Source organism: Streptopelia decaocto, assembly GCF_964273445.1.
Source record: "Streptopelia decaocto genome assembly, chromosome: Z".
Taxonomy (NCBI): Eukaryota; Metazoa; Chordata; class Aves; order Columbiformes; family Columbidae; genus Streptopelia; species Streptopelia decaocto.
In genome coordinates this window covers 67814211-67836912 of record NC_138657.1, presented here as the reverse complement: position 1 = coordinate 67836912, position 22702 = coordinate 67814211, and positions in this window count along the sequence as shown.

The following is a 22702-nucleotide window of genomic DNA, read 5'->3' as shown; positions in this document are numbered from 1 at the left end:
GCTGGCTTAGCTATGGCCATGGGTGTCAGGCTCATCTCCATGGGACCAGTTCCCCACTACTGTAGATTGCCGGAGACAGCATTCTTTTGCACTTGTGAATTTGGTGTCATGTCACAGTATCACAGTATCACAGTATCACAGTATCACAGTATCACAGTATCACAGTATCACAATATGTTTGGGATTGGAAGGGACCTCAAAAGATCATCTAGTCCACTCCCCCTGCTGGAGCAGGAACGCCTAGGTGAGGTCGCACAGGAACATGTCCAGGCGGGTTTTGAATGTCTCCAGAGAAGGAGACTCCACAACCTCCCTGGGCAGCCTGTTCCAGTGTCTGTCACCCTTACTGAGAAGAAGTTTCTTCTCAAATTTAAGTGGAACCTCTTGTGTTCCAGCTTGATCCCATTACCCCTTGTCCTATCATTGTTTGTGACCGAGAAGAGCCTGGCTCCATCCTTGTGGCACTCACCCTTTATATATTTATAAACATTAATTAGGTCACCCCTCAGTCTCCTCTTCTCCAAACTAAAGAGACCCAGCTCCCTCATGTCAATCATGTCATCTCATGTCAGTTGTGTAGTGATTGCCTGATACAGATTATGTACTGTTCTCATCATTTGAGGGGGACACTTAACAACTGCAGCACTTTGCAATGTGTGACAATGCTCTTAGTTACTCTATCTGGGAAGTATTATCCTTCAAGTCCCATCACTGCAACAGTTTGGCATGGTCTTACAATGGGAAGGAAATCAATACAAATCTGAGCTTTGGAGTCTAATGACCTACCAAGTGGAACAAATGGCAAAAGTGAGAATTTCCTCTAAGAACATTCTGTAATCACTCCAGGATAATTCAGATTTGGGGATAGACAGGGTGAAAATATCCAGCAGGGAAAAGGATATGACAAGAAGATCCCTGTCTCTAACAGTGGGCCTTCAGTAATCTAAGCATCTTGTCACTCATTAATCAAAGTTCATATGGTGGTTGCTATTGCAGGCACGTGTTCTTCACAGATGCAGAGACCTTGGTGCTTTTACCCGAAAACCAGTATTTTGAAAAATTAGTTAATCCAGCAGTTCTGAAACTTGTGGATGGAACTCAAATGCAGCCATTACCACAAGATGGGCAGAGGCACCAGCTTCATCAGCACTCAGCTATGTCACTCTGATTAGCAAGTTCCAGGAGCCTGGCTCTGCAATACAACAAGCTGCTCTGGAAGGCATAGTGGAAGCTGATACAGAAACTTGGATTAAGATATGAGATGCTTGCAGTAGGTTATGCCACTCAGGGCCTGGCAGAGAGTTGTGCCAGAGCTGGAGCTGTTCAGTGGGCTTCCCTAGAGGAGAGAATATTGCTACTACTGTCAGAGTGATGAGACCATGAAAAATTACGGAATTGTTGCCTTTGAGAGTAATGGCTGCAACTTTTGGGCCAGATGCATCCCTTAAATGAGAGTCTGGTAGCAGCTGTGGATGCAACAAGACTCCAAGGCTGTGACCTATTCTGGCAACTGGCAATGTCCAGTGGTGCAAGAAGAGTTATATAAAGACTTACGGCTTCTTGGAGTGAAGCAAATAGCTTAACTTCACTCCCTGGGGGAAAAAAAGTATAAATAAATGAACCAACCAACTTGTAGCAGGTAAAACCATTAGTGTGCAAATAGATTTTAGTGCAGCAAAGACATCTACTGAAAGGTATTAAATAATATTAAACACACCAGAGTGGAGTTACACATAGCTGCCATTTACTTTACTGAACTGAAATAGTTCATTTGCAAATCTGCCTATTAGCTGAAATGGAGTGAAAAGCTATATATCAAGAAAAAGAAATGGCAAGCTTTGTTTAAAACAATTATAATGGCAAATTTTTATGGGAAGTTACATTGATAAGGAAGCCTCCTGAATGGTTCTATGGGTAGTAATTTTATATTATCAAAAACCTGATACCAGTAAGGAGATAAATAAGTTGTGTCTCAGTTTCATACAGCTTTAAATAAACAGCTGAGATTTTGGTTTGGTGGTCAAATAAAACCCCAAAATTATGTATCAGTCCAGGTAAAATTTAAATGTTTTAAGATTTAGTTCAACAAATAAAAAGTAAAACAACAAAACAGATCCTACTCAAATAATTTAGCAAAAACAATGAAAATGAAGGGCTAGAATTAGGCCCCCATCTACTAAACCAGTGAGGTGGAACAAGTATCTCTAATTAATCAATAACCTAGAAGGCAGGGAATTAACTTCTGGATATTCCCTGAATAATGTTTTATATGGTATTCAGAAGGGAAGGCAGCATGATACATACATGGGATTTCTCCTACTTTATTCTACTAGTGTTTCATTTTGCTATAAAATACTTTAATACTCAGAAACCAAAGGGAAAGACAATTATTCCAAAATTTCATGATAAATTGGATGCCCCCTGAGAGGTAGGATATGGACTTCCATCTTAATTTCAAGGAACATTTTCTACAGAGTGAAAAAACATGCACAATGGAGACTGGGAGTGAAACAGAACTTTAAGGAAAGAGCCTGCAGCTCCAGGAGTGAGGGCACCCTCTTAAATGTGGGGGAACATTGAGATTTGAATTCCAGGTTCCTGTATCACAGACAAGCATGCTGACTACTATCTGTTGAATAGAAAGAGGGATCAACACCTCCTCTACTTCATGAGTGCAGCCAGGAAAAAAAAAAAAAAATCAGCCTGAAAAATTTAACTTGAATCCATAAATAGAGTTTCCCGTGAAGCCAGCAGATTTGCACCGGCACAAAACTGATTAGTCACACTGGAAAATGAGGCTTTCCATCTACTAAAGAGATTTTACAGCTGAGGTCGACATGCTCTTGGAGCCATGCTGTTTCTCCATTCTCTCCTGATCAAATCTCCTGGGTTATACAGTGGGACGGTTTGCCCTTCTTCTATTCTGTCTGACATTCACTGACTCTCTAGTTCAACAGTAAATACTTGGTCACCTCTGAGGACTGGACTGTCAGTCTGGAAGTGCAATTATATTAACTTCAATACTTTTATACAACCACAGGATGCAGCTTAGTTGTCCTCCTCTTGGGACCGGCTTCAATGTAGAATTCAATAAATAAACAGTGAGATGAAAGTATTTGTCAGGAGCAGTATATTAAAGGCTAACATATAAGCAAATGAAACGCATAATTTTCCCTTACATTGAAAATAAATGGAGGGATGCAAAGGTTCTTTTCCACAGTATATTTCTTGATTAGTCAAATGATTAATACCTGCTAATTCAATTTTTACTGTATAGAGTCCACTTTATATCCATATGGCAGCTGAATTCCTTGGAAAATTGGGCCATCACTGATTTTGTTTAGCTTTTAGGACTACGTTCAAACTCAGTGAAGGTTCAGACATTGGGCTAATATAACAGGATTTCAAATAACATCACCTTGAGCATAGTGAAGTAGAAGGCATGCTCTAGGCTGTAACAAGTGAGGTTTGTTACCAGAGTTAACTTACCTTCTCTTCAAGCTAAAATCAGCTCACTGATTGATTTGTTACCTTATTAAATCACAAATCTGGAGCTTTGATCTGCAACATCTTCCTAAATATTTTTGTGCTATCTCTGGCAACAGGCAGCATCTCCTGGAATAAGCAGGATGGGGACACAATGACACCATCCACATCATTCCCTGTGCAAGCCCACTATATCATCAACATGTGCTTGGGACTTCCAAAGTCAGAAATACCTCTTTTTAAACCTTTCTTCCTTTAATTTCTTCAGTCACTATTTTAACCTATGTACACTCTTGGCCTCTTCAGATCCCTGTAGCAATGTTATTATGAGTGGTGTGAGAAAGTACGTCTTTTGTTGGTTTTAAATCACTTGCCTGAGAGTTGCTTTTCACATTGACAGTACTTCATGTTTTCAGTATTGGATTTTATCTGTCACTTTACTGCCTGGTAACTCAGGTACCTCTGATTCTTCTGTGGTTCTTCACAGTAATGTACCATTTCAGCTAGCCTGAACACTTTTCTATTATCTGCTAATTTCATCAGCTCAGACCATCCTCCTTTCAGATCATGTGAGCATGCTGAATAGCACAGACCTTTTCATAGATCTTGCGGAATTCCTTTGTGACTTCCACTGCCATTGGGAAAAACAGCCTTTATTTTGTCCTACATTTTAATCAACCATTTATTCCCGGAAGGACCCTTTCTTTCTCTCCTGCCATGGAAATTTAGTAACCATTAGTTTTTGAAAATCCACATTTTGTTGGGTTTTGTTTTTTTCTTGTTGTTTTTTTAAATCCATATATTCAATGTTATGTGTGTGTTGACTCAAAGAACACTAATGCCTTGCAGAACATGCCTTTCCTTTTTAAAAAGTGATAATGACTTTTCTCATATATTCCATGTCCTAATGATCATATTCTTAATTATACTGTCTAGTTTGTTCACAACTCAAGTCAGGTTTACTGGTTTATAACTGCCTAAATTCTCACTGGAACCCCTATTTAAAAGTTAGTGCCATATTCAGTTAACATCTAGTCATCTGACACAAAGGCTAATGTAAGGTTACAAGCTCCAGGTAGTACTGCAATTCCATATCTGAACACCTACAAAACACAACACAATACAGTCTCATCCTGGAGATCTGCCAGTCAGTCTTCAGCTTATTGTTCTATTATTTTAATTTGCATTGTTTATCATGTCTAACATGACACTTGGGCTCAAGGTGAAAAAACTCAGACTTTCCAATATAAAAGTCCACATGTTCAGCCACTGGTGTTGAGCTAGACAAGAGTGGTGAAAGGACACACTTCTAATGTAACCCTACGCAAGCCACCTGAATTCTCTGTCCTTGAGTTTCCTGTTTATTAAAGAGAATAATCGTAGTCACTTGTTCATGCTCCTGCTCATCTTAGATCATCCAGAGTGGAGGTGTCTGCAAAACTGCTTGACGCAAAGTGAGATTCTATGCTTGATGAGGGTATCTGGGCCATTCAGTAACACCAGCCATAAATAATGATCATAAACCAGCACTGTTATATCACTCAAAGGTGATCTGGCATCCATTTTTGGCTGGACCAGGCCGGGACTATTGGGACTGTCCTGGTCTTCTCTCAAAAGTCTTTTTTGGATGTTATTTCATCCTGGATTTTTGCCTGACGGGATTTTTTCCTGTCTCCGTCCCAAGCCAGGTCTCTGGAAAAAGACCTAAAGCAATTACACTGGAATATTTTCATCCTGCTCACAACCCAGTCTGCAGTTAGCAAAAAAAGGTTGTGTCTATTGGGAAAGTTTGGCTTTATTGTGGAATTTAGGGACCTGCCAACTCTGGCACAGGAAGGAGCCTCTGAATGAGGCAGAAAGAGTCTCATGAGATACCTGTACCCACTACAGTCCACACACCACTACCTCTCAGTTTTCTCCTTGCACAAATTTGGTAACTATAAAAGAGCCCAAACTATTTCCTTGAGCGTTGCGTACAGGGTGAGTTTATTGCAACACCAGCATGCTTCCTGAACTTCATGGATATCCACCCAGAGCTTGCTGCCTGGATGCCCATGATAGCAGAATTTGTAGAACACTGGCATCCTATAGGTGCAGTAACTCCAGGTGGCAACAATACACATTATCTATTGTCTGTGCACAAATTAGCTTGCATTTGGTAAAGCTGGAGCTAAAATTGCCATTAAAAGCATATTGAAGAATATTTGTATTTAGTCTTCTGAAACAGGATCATTTTGACACAGTGCATCTTGAGGCAAGAGAGCTGAGCTCTAGAGTTGCCAACAGAGGCCTCCCAAAGGGTAAGCTTGGATTAAAATACTCTTCAGCTTATATTTACAAATGGGCAGGGAGTACACATGAATAGCATAAGCAAGCAACATATCAAAAGGAAGGTAACTAGAAGCGTGGGAAATGTAGTTCTTACTGACTACAGGGGTATGTTGCCACTGTTGGGACTAAATGACTTTCAAAGTAGCATCACGTGTTTGCAGCCAGACTTGCCAAACTTGTACATGCATCTGTGGCCTAAGCAGGTTTTCGCTTAATGAGGTGCCTATTTCCATAAAAACACAGACGCTGCAGTAACACAAAACAACACAGTCATTAGGCTGCAGAGGAGCGTGCCAGTTACTTCAACACAGGCATCAGCAGAGCCTGAAGGGACATTGCAGGGTTGTCATCGGTGAACTGGCTGCAGGGACACACAGAGGATGAGCATGGCAGATACGGCACACTGCAATACCCACTTTCATTGCAATGCCACCAGCAACATTCACAGTCACTGCAATAGCTGGGGCAAAGGGGTGGTGGCAACAGGAAGCTGAGATGTGTCTGTGATGTATGGAACTACTGGTCACTGCAAATGAGAACCTGGCCAAATACCCATGTTAACCTAGGTCCTTGCAACCTCCAAGTTTCTCAAGGGGCATTTCCACAGACTGCCTCAGGATTACCTATGCTAACCTCAAGGGCAGAAAAGGAAGAGGAGAAAATTCAGGGAGCTGTTATATCCTCCTAGAAACTAATCGAATACATGCAAGCCTGAACTCTGGGCCTTTTCTGTATCCAGGTTTTTCATCAGCACACTGACGTTTTTGCTGGTAGGAGGAATGCAACAAAAATAGCAACAAGACTGGTGAAGAGACTTGAACACAAGACCAATGGGGAGAGGCTGAGGGACCTGGGGTTGTTTAGTCTGGAGAAGAGGAGGCTTAGAGGTGACCTCATCACTCTCTATAACTACCTGAAGGGAAGTTACAGTCAGGTGGGGATTGGTCTCTTCTCCCAGGCAGTCAGCAATAGGACAAGGGGGCGTGGCTTAAACTCTGCCAGGGGAAATTTAGGCTGGATATTAGAAAGAAATTCTTTACAGAGAGAGTGGTCAGGCATTGGAATGGCTGCCCAGGGAGGTGGTGGACTCGCCGTCCCTGGAGGTTTTTAAACTGAGATTGGACATGGCACTTAGTGCCATGATCTAGTAAACGGACTGGAGTTGGACCAAGAGTTGGACTTGATGATCTCTGAGGTCTTTTCCAACCCAGTCGATTCTGTGATTCTGTGAAAAATAATACTGTTTGGTTTGCTGAAGAAACCCAGAGGGCAGGAATATCTATGCACTCCAATGGAACTGCTGTTTACTAGAGATGGTAGGAAAGCCATTTAGGGAATTTCTGAGTGACATAAACAGGCAGGGCCAGATCAAAGCTCTTCTAATTACAAGATCCAACACCGGTGGCACAAGCTCTGACTGGATGCACAGGGAATCGTCCCTTTTTTCTCCATGACCTAAATCACAAACACTGCCAGATCGGGTCTTGTTTGCCAGGGTGATGCATGAATGTGAGAGCAGGGTAAGAACATGTGTGTTTGAGATCGCTAAACAAATCTATGTTCTTTTGTGGCAAGCAAAAACTAGCAAGGGGTGGTCCCCCTTCCCACAATGTAAGTCAATAATAAAGTGCAACTATGCCTATTTTCTTACATCTGAGATTCATTCTGGAGGCACCAATAGTGCTACAGCTATCTTTGTCTTTCTGAAAGCTATCAGCCCTGCTCACATGCTGAGCTAACATTCATTGGGACAATTTTCTGCCAAGCAACACCGATTTTTTATTGCCCAGACATAAATGCAAGTTGCTAAAGCAGTGGCACAGGGATAGTATTGTAAATATGGCTATTTATTAACAGTCTTGAGAGCTGAAACATGCTATTTTTAAAGTACTTTAATGCCTAGAGGGAAAAAAGGTCTTAACATAGCAATTCCTCTTTTAACTAACACTTTTCTTACTTTATATACTTCCCTACTTCCAATATATGTCCCATGATAGCTCACTTCTTAACTCAGACTCTACTGGTGCTCTACCAGCTCTCTGTCCCTGCTTTAACTCCTGTCGTTTCACATTCTTTTCCCAGTAGACCTCCAAAGTATACCATAAAAGCAGCAGACTGTGGATGTCCTCCAGAAGGACTGTCAGCACACAGGGTGGAAGGAGGGAGCCCTGCTCTGCCATGCCCAGAGGAATGTTCTCAGAGCTGGAAAGGTCCCTGGCAGCACTTAGAGCCTCGTGAGGCAGCTCTAGGGCTTGCAGGCACCTCAGTGGCACCTTCAGGCCATGCAGGCAGGTCTTTTGGTCATGCAAGAGTCCAACAGTGAATAAGCGCAGGGCAGCACCGGATGCAAACCCCTTGGCTTAGAAAATATGCTCTTCCCCTCCCCCAGGGCAGGCAGGGAGGGAGAGCACTGTGTTGATTACAAGGCTTTCTTTGGGCTTTTATGGAATACCTGGAATTTTTAAAGAAAGTCCTCAGGATCTCCCTTTCCTGCTGCTTGCCCACACAGATGCTCTTGTGCAATTGTGTTTATTGTCACTCTTCCGTTCTCAGCGCTGTGCAAGAATGCCTGAGGAGGCAACTGGCACCATTGTAGTAATTCCTCAGCTTCCCAAACCCTCCGCTCCACAGAGGAAAATACCCTGCAGAGGATGCAGACCCCCTCTTCTGTGAACTTGATGCAAAGAGGAAGGTGGGTGAAAGGTATTTTGAGCCTGCTGCTCATCTTTCCCCATTGGAAATCAAATATAGCAGAAGCCAAGGAGCTGACAACTACTGCTCCCACTCACAGTGTGTGGCACAGTTTCTTTCAGAGCCCTCTTTCCTGCAGCATTTAGTTATACACTGTCAAACCCCCACATGTCACCAAGGTCTTCCCCATCCTCTTTTTAGCCCTGTGGCTGCCTGCATTATATAGGACAACAAACTGAAATTTTGCATGTCGTATCAGCAGTGTTTTGCTTTGCAAAGCATTCTCTTGTTCTGTCTGACAGACTGTGCTTCATTTCTACCCCTCAGGAAAGGCGTTTTTCCCTTCTGCAACAAGAGGAGCTTATTTTTCAAACCTCAGCTCTAATAGGAACTGTCCACACTGTGCCTGCACCTATTTAATTAAATCAGGTCAAATAAGTTATTTTTTTACTTCCTGCAAAGAAATGTGACAAAAAGGAATATACTGCCAGGAAAAGTAATAGTTGTTTTGTTTGAGTATTTTTAAAGAAAAAGTAAACATGAAGTTTTCCATGTTAAGGTAAAAGTCAAAAGCGGCTGGTTCTTCAACAACATTAATTTTCCACAATCAAATATACTTTTCTGTGAAATGTGTTTCCAGCTGAGAACCAATTTCACAGATAAAAAGCCTTCTCCTTTTCTTTAAAAGACCAGATTATTGATCAGCCATGGGCAATACTCTTATTTCAGTCTAGGATGTATTATTTTTGGTTTAGTTTAAAATCTATTACCTTAAAATCTATTACCTTAAAATCTATTCCTTATTCCTTATTACCTTCAAATAAACCAATAACTCAAATTTTAAATGAAATTAGGGTGTCAGAAAGTATATTGGTTCAAAGTAAACAGTTTCTGCTCCTCTCCCTCTGTTTTTTTGTTTGTCTGGGTTTTTTTAATCAAAACTGGTGAACCCAGCTATTTCTAAATTTTCATACACACAGGTTCTCAAATATATATGCCCAAGTATGTGCACAGGATGATATTGGTCCACGTTTGCACATACAGTTTCTCACACTTTGAAATAAGCACTTAAGTTCCTGTGCTGCCTGCAAAGAGGTTCCTTAACCTGTGACATCAATTGATTCATATGACAACTAGTTCCTCTACAAAAGGTTATTTCTGCTGGTAAAAGGACGTTCTTGAGATTCTGAGACAATACTGGATCAAATGCTATTTCTTCCCACCATTTCCGTGGAAGTTTTTGCATTAACTTTTACTGCATTTGGAGATGAAGAAATAGTTTGTCTTTCTAAGAGTACAAGATTTGTGCAGTTGCATTGCCTCTGTGCTGTTTTCTAGATGAATAACTTGCAAACCCTGCGAGCAGTTTCAACCAAGTTCAACATAACAGCAGAACTCTCACAGATATTGAATCTTGAAGCTTCATGAGAACAGGTGATTTGCTTTCCACATGGTACAAGTATCCCATGACTGCAGTTTGCTTCCACTCTCATTACATTCGTTCACTCACTTGCAACTGCTCTCTTGGGAAGGAAGTGGTATGGAGAAGGGGAGACAGGAGCACAGACTGAAGAGAGTGGGCTAGAAAGCAGGGGTTGCGGCTAGCAATCAAAAATGTGCACACACACTGCACGGTCCATGGCTTCCATCCACTCTACATCTGTAATCTCCCCTGACAGACCTGACATCACACACAATGCAATCACTGGCACAGGAGGTGCACAAACAGATGCAGCAATGTGTTAACAAAGGGACTGACGAAGGAACAACAAATGAAAAAAAAAAAAAAAAAAAAAGACCAACCTTACTTGTTGGCATTAAAAAATATTGCTCCCAGGAAATTTAGAGATTTTATATAGTGTAAGCTCAGCTGGACACATGTAGCTCACTTTTACAGCTCAACTGGATCTGGATTCAGATGCTTATTTTATGCCAGACATTTTATCCAACCTGCCAGCTGTACAATGGAGCCATATTTTACTATTCTGTGCGATGATTTGGCTTCCCTGAACTGAGATGTTGCACAAATACCCACTATGTAAACATAGATGCTTTTTCATTGCTAAAATGAGAGATTATCTAGCTTTGTTGCTTCTGAAAAAGAGGCAAAATTAATATACACTTTTTAAAAAACTGAAAGACATCACACTTGTTCCAGCAAAAGCATGGCCGGTCACCAGGTCATGGCTACGTGTTTGCAGAACCAGAAACAGATTTTACAAGACTCCCTTTCCTTTTTACCATCATTAAGTTTATTCTCCTTTAAATATACACGCTGAAGTTGCACTTGAAAGAAAGATGATATTAGATGATTGGAGTAAAGTAGATAAACAGTATTGTCTAGACTCCTGTTGTTCTTTTCCTCTGTATTTTAATCCTGTTTTTAAGGCTATTGACAGCCCTGGGTAAGCCATCAGAGCTCAGATATGAAAAATTGTTGTGCCATGATTCCTTACTCAAGATGCAGAGAGACAGAAGAATCTTATCACCATGCAAGCAAAACTCTTATTGCTTGGACTTCATTTAAATAGACACCATCAGGGCTCTGGCATGCCTTTCCCCTCAGTCAATATTTGCAAAGAAATTGTGTGGGTCCCTACTGTCCCAGAGTGCCCAAAGAGACATAAAGGTACATAAAAATGAGCCACAGCTCAAATATCAGTCTTAGATCAAATAATTTCTATACTGGAGCCTCTTTGCGGAGATTCAAAACAGTCCTTGCAAGCACCTACTGTGCTGCAACTGACATCACCTACATCTTAGCATTATTATTTTTATTTGAGAGAGAGAGGTGCATTCAGAGATACCCCTCTATCTCCATTGCTGCTGAGTACCCTGCTTGTGCTAAAGCACTAAATGTTTTGGAAAATGCCAAAGTGCACTCAGTTTCCATTTACCTCAACAACCTGCTCAGCACCTGGCAGCATCCAGCCCCAAAGCTGAATTTCTGACCAGTCTTGGCAAGTTTGCATCTAAACTTTGCAACTAAGTTCTAGCCACACATGAAATTATGGTTTCTCCTTCATTGGTATAAACTTCAAGTGGAATTTGAGTTGAGAAAAGACCTTGCAGCAGAATGAATTTGTGACAGTTTATGGTTTAAAGAACTGAGAAGCGCTATTTGAAATTGCTGCTTATGTAACAAGAGCCTGAGAACTGCCCTAATATTCAATTGAGGGAAAAATAACTGAAGGAGAATTGCTTGGAGATCTGCCAGAAGGATTTTAACAGCTGGAAGTTGAAAAGTGATTAATTTTGACAGCAATAAATGCTCCACATTCATAAGTAATTATGTTTAGATTTCCAAGGTGTTTGAATTCTTTTCTGTGTACTATTAACATTTTATTTTCCAGATAGTAATTTGGATTATCTTTCTTTAGAAAATTTATGAAAAACTTTTTTTTTCCCTAGCAGCTACCCACTTATGCTGGGAAAGGAAAAGTGGATGCAGCCTGGAATTAATTGTTCAGAAGAACTGGTCTCATAGAGAAAAGTGACCATGTTTACTCCATCTCTTGAGGGTAGACAAGGGACGTCTGCCAGGGCAAGCCCAAAAAAAGAGAAACACCAGGTGAGAAGGCTCTCACAGGCAGTACCACCAAGGGGCTATGTTCAGACTGCTCGCCAGTTTTGTTAGCTCTCTTGACATACAACAGCTGCTACCAAAGCCATAATAGTTACAGAACATAGTCTCCTGTGAATGGATAGAAGTATAAACCTGACTACATCAAGACAGAGGGCAAGGGCAGTAATGGTGAGCTAGAGCCATTGCTCAAGAATAACACATAATCAAATACCAGCATTGGGGTGGTCAAGGTGAAATAAAGTGATTGGACTTCATGGCTTTGTGCTGGATCTTGAAGATGTCATAGGAACAACCTAGGGGGAATGAAAGATCTGAACAGGTAGTTTTGGAAGTTATCAGCTGAGGGCATGTCATCCTCAACCATAAAAGACCCTATAGGTATTAGTCTGTTGAACATGCAGTATGGTCCAGGCCATAACAGAACATGTAAACAGAAATAAAAGCCTCCCTGGACATGCTCTACCCTAAACACAATCCAGTAAAAACCTCCAGTCAGCCACGAAGGGTGAAAAGTCCCATCACTTGCAGCTATGGCAATGAAGGGTTTCAGCTCACCAGTTGCAGATTGCCATCCTCTGAAAGCCACCCTTGAAAAAACTCAACATATCATTGACACACACACAAAGGGAAGAAGTGAACAAAGCCAGCTCCAGCTCCCTAACTTTGAAAAAATTAATGCAGGTGGCTGAAGATAAGAGAGCCCAGAGGAAACAGATAAAACAAACTCCCTTAGGAAAGAACATGGTTGGGAATATTTTTCTTGCCATAAGAAAACTCTCCGCAATTAAAGTGAGAGAAGTCTGTTTGCTGTGACAGCCAGCTCTGAGGGACTGCCAGTTCTGGCACACAAACTTCTGAGGCACTCACGATGAAATACTACCTTCTGAACACACACATACTGCCTGCATGAGACAAAAACAGCAGGTTCAGTTTTCAGCAGATTTTGTGAGGTACACCCTGTACTGATAAAGCAGACATCAACCCTCAGGTCTGCCATCACTGGAGGCTTACGCCCCATCCTGCAAGACCAAACTGAGCAAGTGGCAGAGCAGCCTCCTGTGCAGGCTGGGGACCACCAGGTCATGGAGTGGGAGGCACAGGATGCTGTGCTGGCATGGCAAGTCTATTGCTGGGCACATCCCAGCTGTTACGCAAACATGTATGCAATCTCAGTGTGGAGGGGGAGAATGTTTCAGCAAACCCGTCTCTCTGCTGCTGATCACCCAGCATGTGCAACACTTAAGAGAGGCTGATTTGGTGACAGTGCACTTTTGCCCTAGCATAGGAGATTCCCAGGTTTGTATATAATCTCCTGGCTTTCTTCCTCATTATGAGAGGCATTTAAAGTATTTGCCGAGCCCTTGGCACAGCTGTTGAAACAAAGAACTGGTAAAACAAGGAGAAAAATGCAGTTGCAATATCACAGTTACATTTAGGAGGTGGCACATGGGAATTCTTTCATGCTCCTTTGATCCAGACATTTGATTGGTATTTACACTGGTCTCTTCTAAAGCCCATGATTAACTTCAACTGGATACACAGCTTTGAAATGGCTTCACTTCAAGCTGGTGAGTTAGCTCAAAGGATCATTTCTAGGCTAGGTTGTAACTGGGTGTGTTTCCTACACCAGTGATCCAAGAGGATGATCATTCCCACGTTTCCCCTCCTACCTGATCCCAGGCTCAGAGATACCATACAAAGAAAGGAGGTAGGAGCTAAGTAGAGAAAGAAAGACAGGTAAAGCATGGAATTTGTTGGGCCACACTTCATTTTCCAGGTGGGTCTGTTGAAATCCAGCAGAGAGCTAACGTTGCACTTAGAAAGGGATTTTTCTTTCAAGAGAAAAATTACATGGCCCCTGTCAGTTGTTAGAGACCTTTTACAGCAGTGAGAAGTGAAAACAAGAGCATCAGGCTCAAATGTGGAAAGCCTAGCTCTTCCATGACCTCTGCATTGAACCAGAAGGCTTGTTGGGTGAACCTCCAGACTGCTCCAGTGTCAAAATTAAACTGCTCAAATGAGTCATCTGAGAAGCTGCCAAGAAGGAATGGACATTTCCTGCTCTGTAACCTCCCAGGGTTTTATTGCAGGAAAGGCTGAGCAGGGGCTTGGCATTTATCCCCAGGAAGCATCATACTTATCCAGCCCCTTCCTACTCACCACATCCCTGAAGTTAAGTAGCTTCAACTGCAAAATAAAGCAGCATGACTGCTATCGTTTGTGTCACTTCCAGTCAGCCATGCATTTAGCTGCTTGCTTTATATGCATGGATTATCTCTTTTAATATTTAACTACATTACTTTAATCTTAGAAAAAGAGAGCTTCGGGAAGACAGTTAAAGTAAGCATCATGTGATCTTAAGTGTTTTTGATGTTCAGTGTCATGGCATGTATAACGGCATTGTGCAAATTGGATTAGATTCAGAAACAGTCTTCTTTAGACTAGAGTAGTGTGTGTTTATTTAGCCTCCATCTAGCCAGTGTAAAACGGAAAATTCCTTCAAAAACTGCTTACGTCCGCTCTCTTTTTGCTCACTCTATCATCAGCCATTTCCATCAGATGACAGAGCAGGGGTAGGACAGTTAAGGGAGGAAAGGTTGGTAAGAAGAATGAACCACTGTTAAACTGGAAAACCCTGTTGAACTCCCTGGTTGAAGACCTCCTTTTAAAAACCTTGTTTTCCCCATGTATTTAGGGGATCACAGCCACAAAGAGGGCAATGCTGTGAAAGAATGATGATTCTGGGTCTCCTACTTAGGCAAAATGGATCGAGGAACAATTTAGGCATGACCCAGTTTGCCCAGGTAAGTGTAAAAATTTACCACGGCTCCAGGATCAAACTTGAATGATTCTAAAACATGACACGTAAGAGAAGAGAATCACAGTCCTGACAGTTTTGATTTGCATTGATAAAATGTACAAAACATGCACCTCATCTCTAGGAACATTTCATAGAATCACAGAATTATTTTGGTTGGAAGAGACTGTCAAGATCATGGAGTCCAACCATAAGCTAACTCTGGCACTAAATCATGTACCTAAGAACCTCATCTAAATGCCTTTTAAACACCTCCAGAGATGGCAACTCAACCACTTCCCTGGGCAGCCTGTTTCACTGCTTCACTGCTTTACAACCATTTTTATGAATAATTTTTTCCTAATATCCAATCTAAACCTTCCCTGGTACAACCTGAGGCCATTTCCTCTCATCCTATCACTTGCAACTTGGGAGAAGATACCAACACCCCTCATGCTGCAACCTCCTTTCAGGTAGTTGCAGACAGCAATAAGGTCTCCCCTCAGCCTCCTTTTGTCCAGGTTAAACAGCCCCAGTTACCTCAGCCACCCCTTGTAAGACTTGTGCTCCAGAACCCTCACCAGCTTCATTGCCCTCCTCTGAACTCGCTGCAACACCCCAGTGTCTTCTTGTAGTGAGTGGCCCAAAAGTGAACACAGGATTCAAGGTGGGGCCTCACCAGTGCCAAGTGCAGGGGGATAATCACTTTTCTAGTCCTGCTGGCCATACTTTTCCTGATACGAGCCAGGATGCTGTTGGCCTTTTTGGCCACCTGGGCACACTGCTGGCTCATGTTCAGCTGCTGTCAATCGATACCCCCAGATCTGTCTCCGCCAGGCAGCTTTCCAGCCACTCTTCCCTGAGCCTGTAGCACTGCCTGGGGTTGTTGTGACCCAAGTGCAGGGTCTGGCACTTGGTCGTGTTGAACCTTATGCAACTGGCCTCAGCCCAACAATCCAGCTGGTCCACATCCCTCTGTAGAGCATTCCTACCCTCCAGCAGATCAACATTCCCACCTAACCTAGAGTCATCTGCAGATTTACTGAGGGTGCACTCAATCCCCTCATCCAGATCATTGCTAAAGAGATTAAACAGAACTGGACCCAATACTGAGCCCTGGGGAACACCACTTGTGACTGGCCACCAACTGGATTTGGCTCCACTCACCACAACTCTTTGGGCCCGGCCATCCAGTCAGTTCTTTACTCAGAAAAGAATATGCCCGTCCAAGCCATGAGCTGCCAGCTTCTCCAGGACAATGCTGTGGAAGACGCTCTTCCCCCTTATTTATGCTGAGCTTTGTTATTGTTACCCTCTAATAGTCAGCTATCAGCAAACTACTTGAACAGCCACTGCAAAATGCAGCTGCACATTCGCCCTGCAGAGAAAGCAGAGGGGCAAGATTTGTTAGTATGAGACATGGAATTGCACTGCTTGCCTCCTTGTATGTTAGCTAAGATGCTAGTCTACTGCTAAATAGCTGGAAAGCTAGCTCAAATGCTAATTGTAATAAGTGGGAATTTTAACAGGGCACTCAACAAGGCCAAAATCTGAGGTGACCTACAAACACAGATGCTAAATATTCATTGTTCTTACTTGAGAACTGAGCACAATTCATACCTGATAGAAGTAAAATATTTATGATGCATCACACTTTTAACAAGACCCATATATCTGAACAAACTCTTGTCAGTTTGGCACTTGTTCTCGCCCTCCCAGCTCTAGGAAAGCAATATCCATTCACATGAGCTTAGTGACCATGAGCATTTGTAGTGAACCCAAATAATACATAAAATAGGCTACCACTGGGGAGTCCTCTACCTTCTTTCAAACGTTGTTTTTCAGGATATGGCAGTGTTTTCAGTGCCTTTTATACTCTGCAACTCTGTTCCATCTTTATCATAGTGGAGATGTTTTGGTTTTCTCCATGGAGGCAGTTAATAAAATTTATTGTCAGGTTTGTAGCCCTCCACAAATCCAGTCCCTGAAAGATAAGCCAATGCAATATGCTGGCTTCAAAGCTGGCAGGATCATTTGGCAGGATTTTTGCCCAGAAGGGAGCTGAATGCCAGGTTATTCAGGGTTACCAAAGGCAAGTTAGTTATTTTGCTTTGCAAAGCAAGGGTGACTTTGAGATCCCCTGTAGTCTTTGGATCTCCCAAGGTGAGGATGGGTTAAAAAGAAGGGATTTCCTAAATCCAGCTCTTTTCCAAAAAGGTTAGGGATAAAACTAACAGCAATTATGTACTGTTATTAAAATAGCACCTGGAGGTTCATGCCAAGAACCTTGCTAAGCACACAGAGATGATTCTTGCACTGAAGAATTTTCAATATGAACAGACAAGACAAAGGCAGTACTGTTATTCTCATTTTGCAAACACTGAACCATGACACAGAGATTAGGTCACTTGCCAAGGTCATATGAGGGATCTGTGTTACAGCCAGGACCTGAGTCTGTTTGTATGACTGAATCACAGTCCCGTGCTTCATAAGAGCAGTCTCCTTACTCTTCCCGAGTTTCCACAATCATGTTGGTCCACTTTTGATTTTCAGAAGCAAAAGTCAAAGATACTTTATCTCGGAATCCAAAGAAAACGCACAAACAAACAAACCCCACTTTTTAATGCAGGAAGAATATGTTTCTGTAAACCAAGCCACGTTCTTTACAGTTCCACATCTTGAAGAGCCTCTCATTCTGTCAGACCTATGTTGCCACCCTGTTCACTGTTACATGCCAGCACAATCTTGGCAACAGCCCATCTAATTGCTTGCTTGCTGTGTGAAAATGCCCATGTTTTACTACTTGCAAAGCAGCAGGAATGAATCCTACCTAACCACAAACTTGAGCATCAGGTTGGCTAAAAATTTTTGAAGCTATTTATTCCACCACGTTCTGTGCCTAAGATCTAGAATGCTGTACTGGGACGATCTGGAATTACCGAGAAGTCCTTCACTTCTGAAACTCAAACTGTGATATTTTATGTGCATGCTACAATAATACATTTTTTGTTGTTCTGAAACAGATTGCTTTTTTCTTCTGGCTGATACTGTCTTCTCCCCTAAGCATTTTACAGGAAATGAATGGGAGAGAGAGATGCTGCTCCTTTCCCCACCTGCACTGCTTATTTAAGAAGCAAAACAAGCCACAGCTTTTTTACCTGTAACAGGCTTGACAATTCACAAGAATGATTTCTGATGAGACTTGTATGTCTTATTGACATGTCACTTTTTACTATAAAGAGGGCAAAACAATTTAAATTACCATATTCTGCCAACCTTATTTCAGGTGAATTTTTCATCTCCTCTATCTCCTTCACCACCACCCCTTTACTTAGAGGTCAGATTTATTGATTAGGTTCTTTGTCTTAGACTCATTGAAATTAATAGCTCTTTTCTAATTATTCAAGCTAGTGAGAGTGACAGGTTTCTGCTTTTCTTCAGGCACTCACCCATGCCTATAGATAAAGCTACATACCATTGCCAGGGATCACGTGCCTCTAGTTAACAGAAATATTCCCTGAAATACACCTATTTCTCCCAGAGACTCTACCCACTGAAAGCAAAGGTGAGATTTCAACATATTCTGCTGATGTAGGAGCTGAGTCCTTTTTGCTTCTGACCCTCCATGCCAAATTCAGCTCTGAGATTTTGTAGAAAGATGAAAATAGGAAGGAGGAAATTATTTCTGGAAGTATCCTGTTGCTGGTACAGATATACTGGATCAGGTTCATGTTTCATTAAAAAAGAAAATAATGTATTTCACGTTATTTATACTGCAGATCAGCATGTAGACCAATGATTTCCAGCATGACTGAGACAAAGTCAGCAAGGAAGCCCAACTAATTAGCAGGAAGGCTTAGGTCCAACTCATCAACACAATAGTGGATGTTCTGGCATCTTCAAAGACATCCCACAAAAAAACAGAGCACACTTGTTTTCCCACTAGGTAATTCTGACTTTACAGATAGCATCAAACTACTACACAGCTAATGTTGCTTTAAAAATACAGTGTTTCTTCACTGATTCATACAGATGTTCAATAAAAACAGACGGGTTGTGTTCACTTTGAGGAATGCTAACAGAATACTCAGCTGTGAATTAAAATATCAGATAAGATAGTGCTTATTGACCAATTAATTATTTTTATCAGTCATTGCTGATTTTCTTTAATCAAAAACTCATTAAGTCAGTGGGTGATCTGTTCTGAGGAAGAATAATCAAAAGATAATCACATCAGATTTGAATAGTTTTATCACAACTCATCCACTTCAGGCTTCTCTAGTGATCTGAAGGATGAGATTTAAACTTCCTCACAAACTGATTACAAATACAGCTCAAATGGATGGGAAAGTAATTTGAAGAATTTTTAGCCTGGTAATGAGCTCCCTTTGAAGCTTGTGAGCTGGTTGTTGGACAAATTTGTAAACAATTATTGCTTGTCTATGAGGAATTGGGATGCTGAAGTTAGATTTTATGAATGAAATCAGTTTCTAAGCAGAGAACGAAAAACAAGAACACTGCCATATAACTTTCTTCTCATTAAATGCAGCTTCGCCTACTCTGAAGGGCTGAAGGTTTTAAAGATGACATCACTGAGTTTGGGACTATGTCCGTTTTTTTCAAACTATGGCTTCTCATCTAATGAAGGAGATGCTTTCCTTTTACGTCTATTACATGACTTAGGTACTCAAAGCAACTTCATCAGTATTCCTTTGAGAAGCTGCTCAGGCAGCATGTGCTTACCCAGCTCATTCACAGATCATTGCAGATCATGTTAACAGCTCTATTCAGCTGCCTTGGAGGACACAAAAAACCGACCTAGTAGGTGCTGCATCATGACTGCTAGGAAGCAATGGCTACACACCATATGTGCAGTATCAGATTTATTACCATTACTGCCTGCTGATCTCATTTACCTCATTCAGCAAGAATATTGCACTGAATGCTTCCAGGTGGAGGGATGGTGGCACAAGTACATCTCTGCAGAATGGCCTGCAGCAGGCCTTGAGGAACCACCTCCGGGCAATGACAAACAGGCACCATTATTGACAATCCTGTTTGAGTCAGTCCTAGGACGCCTCTCTTGTGGTACTCTGATCAAGGTCTGCAGCTAAGGACAAAGGAGACACACAAACCTTTTTCAATATGCCAACTTCCCCTCCAGCTGGCACATCAGTACCCTACAGCCACGCTGTAGGAACTATAAAGCTTAGGGCTGTTCTTGTCTTGAGGACAGGGACAGCTCTTTGTGCCAGAGCATGGCATGCCTAACAGCCTTGTGCTTAAAGCAGTGCAATGTAGGTTTTGTTCAGCTTCATGCTCGGTACCTACAAGAAATGGATTTGAACTGCAGCCTCCAAGTACCTCCAAAGTTTGGTAGAGCCTGAGGTTGGAAAATTGCTTGTTTCAGATATTTATAGTTGTAAAAGTACCAATTCAGTAGCTGAGTTTAAAGACACGTTCCAGTGTGTCATACCAAGCCTCTAACAGCCCTCAGGAGACTGTCTCAGAATGTGGTAACACTACTCCCATGGTCACAGACCTGGCAGAATAAGCACTCCCTTCAATTAAAGATGGTTTTAGCTCTAGGAAAACTAAGATAAGAAAGAGGTACACAGTGCTTATTTGTATGCTGGTATCTACAATATTCAGCCTCTCAGATTATCGAGCAGACACAAAGATAGCAGCAAGCACAGAATGCACCTATTAAGAACAAATCGATTTTCCTCTATGTGCCTGAAAACATTTTCTTATTGAAGACATACATTACCTTCAGTACTTCACAGATGTAAAATCTAGAAGGACTGTGGAATTAAGCCTGCCCAGATAGCACGTTTGAGTACAACCATTCTTGTCCATGCTGAGGGCGACATCTTGCTAACATGTGTCTTAGCAGTTTTTAACATAATGCATTAACTCATTAGAGATAAGCCCTGAGCATAAGCGGTCTGGGTGATCTAAGTGAGAGGAAATATAGTGCCTTTCAAAAGGATGAGCTGACAGAATAGGAAACAGAAATTCAACTGTGCTGAACAGACAGTCTCAGCAGTACCTCCTATAAGACAAATCACAGGGACATGAAACTCTTACTGTTTTTCCCTGATTTTCCTTTAGCTTGTTGTTCCTGAAGGTAGCAGGGACTCAGACAATTTTTTTTAGGCTCATAATTGGGAACACAGAAAGGAACCATTTCAAATCTTACTTACAAACACAAGTTCTACCTTAAAAACATCCAAGGTTCTTTTTACCTCTAACACTTCACTTGAAAGGCAGTTTAAGGCCTTCACTTTTTTTTTGCTAGCTAAAAACCTCTTAACTTCTAGCCTAAGCCCATTAAATCAGAACAATTATGCTTCAGCTCACATAAAATTCTACATCTGTAGAAACTAATGACAGAATTCCCACTGACCTCAATAGGACACATATTGCTACTTCAGACTTTCAGTATATTAATTTGCCTAAGTATTAAGCCAGAAAGAAAAAATTGAAATAAGACTCTGCAATACTGCACCCAAAATGAGGTATAGAAATGTCAGTAAAATTTATACTATTGAGTTTCTGCAGAGATGTACATCAAAGTCACAGTCCTGGGCAGCTTTATTGCTCATTCATGCTAGGAAGAGTTATTATTCATTGCTCCAAATTCCCCTATTTTAAAAGCACTGTATACATTGTCAACATGTAAAATAACCAGTGCTTTCTAAAATATTTATTACCTCCTGTTACAAAAAAAGAGAGCTATAAACAAAATTAATGTTAGGGTATCATTCTAAAGACTGATTAAAAATCGTGAATGCATGATTCTTTTTTTTTTTCTATATTAAATTTTGGAATGAGAGGGATACACTTTTGCAAAGAAAATACACTTTTTTTTTTTTTTGTGCTAGAGCTGAGTATTCTGTACAATTTACAAGCCAATCAAATATAGATCAGACCTTGAGCCTATGAGATACTGAACACTTTCACCTTTCCCTACCACTGCTTGCTGAGATCACTTATCATTTTACATATCTTCCTTCATTTCAAAACATTTGGTAACTTCTTGTCTTCTCTCAGTGAGCAGCTTGCTCCATGCCTGTTTCACAGAATGCTCTGTATCTTAAGTTTGCTTGTTTGTCATGCAAGACAAAAGGAGATTCTTTCTCCAAGCAGAATTGCATAGATTTCTGGTTGCATTTGTAATTCTGCTACTTCAATCTTTTTAAAAAGCCTGTAGATTTTATAGCTCCAAAAACATACTGAAGAAACATCCCTGACATCTGGAAGTGCTTTATTTGTAGCTATACTTGTACTTTTTCACAGTCTCAGAACCAACACTGTGTAGCCAGTGCTGAGAAAACTTGCCCATTACCGAACCAGACCACTTGCTGCAGTATCGCTGCAGTCAGGTGAGCAGCTGTGTGGATGCTGGCAGCCACTCACATCAGAGAAGCTGAAGTCCACCCAACCATGCACAGAACTGGAATGAGAATGTATGTTTGCCTGCCTGCAGGCGTGCGGACATGCCTTTTATCTTGTGATATAGTCAACACTTGGGAGATGGTGCCAGTTCTCAGACAGTTCAGGTTTCATGAGAAACCCTCTAACAGGTCACGTTTGGTGAGAGTCGAGGAGTAGGCTTCCTGCTATCCTGGGACAGTCATTTATTGCATTCTGCTGAGTACAAAGGGAACCTAGGGTGGCTAGCTGAGATGAAGACATCGACACTGCGGGCATCTAAGGCTGAGCAAACTAAGACTCATTTTTGAGATTCATACTTTAGAAAAAGAAAATTTCACACAGAACCATTGAAGAAAATCACTAATTGTTCA